Raw genomic sequence first — 3,968 nt, 5'->3', positions numbered from 1 at the left:
CTCGCGCGCTCTCGCCGCGCCTGCGCGCTGACAGCGAGGGGGGCGGTTGCGTCGCCGTGGAGGCCTGGAGGGAACAGCCCGGGGCGGGCATGCGCGTGCGTCTCCGCGGGCAGAGTGGAGGGACGTGCGGGGGAGGCCGGCGTGTTTCCTGGGCTGTCATTGGTTTGTAGAGCAACTCGGTGTTGAGCGCCTGTTCCCAGGGGCGTTTGTGCGGCGCTGGGGCTACCGAGGTGAAGAAGCCCCTGGCCTTTCCGAGCCCACCGCCAATTCCAACATACCCCACCTCCTTTTCTGTTTCCCCAGAGGCCCCCTCCTCCTGGAAGCCAGCCTTGATTGCTCCTACAGGATGTGATTCCTCTTCTCTGAGGAAGACATCCAAGTGCTCACACCTGGGTGTGCGTCTGCCTCAGCTGTGGACACTTTAAAATGTCAGGTTGTAGGGGCTCCTGGGTGGCTTAGTCCGTTCAGCCTCGGACTCTTGGTTTCAGCTCAGGTCATGAGCTGATGGTCGTCGGATGGAGCCCCACGTCGGGCTCTGCTCTCAGCATGGAGCCTGCTTCAGAGTCTCCCTCTCCCTCCTGCCCTCTCTCAAATAAATAAATAAAATCTTTAAAAAAAAAAAAAAAGTAAAATGTCGGGTTGCTAGAGTGGGGGGTTCACTGCAGGTGGGATGGTGACCAGCCTGGGTGCTGGATGAGTTGAGAAACACCCCTTGATTTTACTGTGGCCTCTGGATCTCCTAGGGACTGGAAGAACGTGGCAGCCTGCGTTTGTTGGCTTCTATCATTCCTTTAACGCGTAGGGTGTGTCAATCTAAGCGCCAGGAGGTGGCTCGGGAGATGGGGCTGAACAGACCAGCCCAGCTGGAGTCCTCTCTGGGCTCCACTCCAGCGGGAGAGAGAAGGAGGAGCATTCACACTTTAGGAAGATGACCCCTCCTCCCAAATGAGGCCGTGGCAAACCCAAGTCACCAGTAACCACCTCCTAATGAGTAACTGCACACCCTTAGCAGTGTGCCTCGTGCATGGTAAGCATGCAAGAAGTGGCAGCTACTTTTCAAAATTAAATATCCAATGCTTGATAAGGTCCCCACAACAAACTTGTGAAACAGACAAAGCATTTTACTACCAGCTTCAAGACAAAGATAGGGGAAACGAGGTTCTGGGTGTTGCAGCGACTTACTGAAGCTCCCTTCAGAACTAATCCTATACCCTTTGTCTTTATCAGATAGAACATTATCAGTGCAGTAAGAAATACTGTACAACCATGCCAGGCACCAGGCTAAGGGCCTTAGAAATCATACCTAAATATAGTCCTCACAACCACCGTGAGCAGCAGATGTGACTGGCATTCTACAGGGGAGGAAACAGAGGCTCGGGATGTTAGTGAGCCTTGCCCAGAGCGGCCCGACTGGAAAAGGGCAGCGCCTGTGCTTGATTATAAATCTCGCGGCTCCGGTCCCAGCTCTACATCCCTGGGTGGTATTCGTGGTGTTAATACGTAAAGACATTAACAGGCCTTCATTCCACAAGAGGGGGGCCATGTCCCTTACAGGCTGGCAAAAAGGAGTGCAAAGCTTTGCTTTGGGCAATAGAAGGTTATCAAATAAAATCTCTCAGGGAGGTTGGAGTCCTTGCCCACTTTTGGGAAAACACAGTGGATGTGTGGAGAATATTTTATGCAAACGGACCTGGCTGCAGCAGTGGAAATGTGTGCAGCACTCACTGTTACCCAGCTGTGCTCAGAGCAGCGCCCAGGGCGCTAACCAACCCAAGTCCCTCAGGCAGACAGGCTGGTGCATCCCCCAGGGAGTAACAAGCCACCCACCGGGGACAAACTCCCTCACTGGCAAACGTCAGAAAGCAGAGAGCACTCTCCAGGACATTCCCTTGGGCCGCTTCATTCCCTGTTGCCAAATTAGAAGTGCTCCCAAAGCCCAGGCACTTGAAAGTATAAGTAATTATGAAAGAGAGACCCCTTAAGAAGAAATGAGTTGGCTCTCCTGCAAAAAGATGTTCTAGAACTTTGACCCAAATGCTTCAAACTCAATCCTGTATGTAAATTTGCCCTTGGGTCACTTGAGAGTTTTTAAAAAGAGTTTCAGTAGAGCCATTTTAGGTTCACAGAACAATTGAGCCAAAGGTACAGAGAGTTCCCATACACTGCCACTAGCCCCCCCCCCCACCTGGCGCAGCTTCCCCCAGGATCAACGTCCCACACCACAGCATGACCTTTGTCACATCACCTCTGACACATTACCACCATGGACTGAATGTTGGTGTCCCCCACCCCCTTCATATGTTGAAGCCTAATGCCCAGTGTGGTGGCTTTAGTAGGTGGAGTCTTTGGGAGGTGACAGGTCATGAGGGCAGAGCCTCTTTAGTGCGATTCTTTCCCTTATAAAGGGGACTCCAGAGAGCTCCGTCACCCCGCCCCTTCCACCATGGGAGGACATAAAAAGGAGACAGGCATCCGTGAACCAGGACGCGGGCTCTCACCAGACACAAAATCTGCTGCCACCCTTGACCTTGGACGTGCCAGCCTCCAGAACTGTGAGAAAGAAATGTTTGTTTAAGTTGCCCGGTATACGGTATTTTTTCATAGCAGCCTGACCTGACTAAGGACACTAAAGAGGATACCCCAAGTCCAGAGTTTACAGTAGGGGTCGCTCTTGGTGGTGGACATTCTATGGGTTTGGACAGAATGGTCTCACTGCCCTAAACATCCTCTGCTTCGCCTATTCACCCCCCCCCCCTCGAGTCCCTGGCAACCACTGATATTTTACTATCTCCATATTTCTGTCTTTTCCAGGATGTCATAGAGTTGGAGTTGCACAGGATGGAGCCTTTCAGATCGCCTTATTTCACTTAGTGATATGCCTCCTCCATATCCTTTCAGGGCTTGGTAGCTCTTTTCTTTTCAGTGCTGAATAACAGTCCATTGTCTGGATGGACCACAGTTTATCCATCACCTATGGAAGGACACCTTGGTGGCCCCCAGGGTCTGGCGATGATGAACAAGCTGCTGGGACACCATGTTTAGGTTCACTTGAGGGTTTCACAGCTTGTCACAACATTGCCTTGTGAGTTCTCACAACTCCTTCGAGCCTGGCCAGAAGGAACACATAGTGAAAAAGGCAAGAGCATGAAGAGCTGGGTCATGGATCTCCAAGCTGTGTGACATTGGGTAATTAACCCCACCTCTCTGGGCTTCTGTTCCCTTTTCTGTACAAGGTGGGGAAGTGATTCCTCCATTAGCATCGGTGAGAGGACAGAGAGGACTAGTTCACGGGGAGTCTGAGCACACCCAGCCCGCAGCAAGCACGCTGTCATCGTCCCATAACCATCCTGTTAGACAGACAAGAGAAGGTGTTGAGAGATGAGGTCCAGTGATTCACCCGAGGTGCTGCGGTGCTGACAGCCAGGCCTCGCCCCGCGTGTGCTTCTGAAACGCCAACGCTTCCAGCCCTTAAGCTGTACAGGTACAGACTTAACATATTAAATGCCACCTTCTGCTTTCTGCTCCCCGACTCCCCCTGCATCATATGCACACACACACACACACACACACAACTCCTAAAGTGCTAAAAAGAAAAAAACACACGCCAATAATTTTAATAACAACCAAGACTGGTTCCTGAGGAGCTAGAAAATTCCCTCCTCCCTTCAGGCTTTCCTCTGTCATCTGGCTTTGCTCTTGAGTTATGTGCCTTCACCCATCCTGGGATCAGGTGAGGCCATCCGTCAGCACCTGGCACTTCACTGGAGATTCTACTCTAGCAATATGAGGATGGCCCAAGTGTCACAGTGTCGGCTCGCTCTTCCTGCTGCCACCACCCAGGCCAAGGGTGTGTCACCATGCTTTGGACCGCAACCGTCTCCTGTCTCCCAATTCTTTCTTTCTTTTTTTTTAAAGATTTTATTTATTTACTTGACAGAGAGTGAGTGAGCACAAGCAGGGGGAGCGGT

The sequence above is a fragment of the Leptonychotes weddellii genome, chromosome 16 (assembly GCF_054177405.1).
Source record: "Leptonychotes weddellii isolate Sample4059 chromosome 16, ASM5417740v2, whole genome shotgun sequence".
Lineage (NCBI taxonomy): Eukaryota > Metazoa > Chordata > Mammalia > Carnivora > Phocidae > Leptonychotes > Leptonychotes weddellii.
This window is presented reverse-complemented; position numbering follows the sequence as displayed.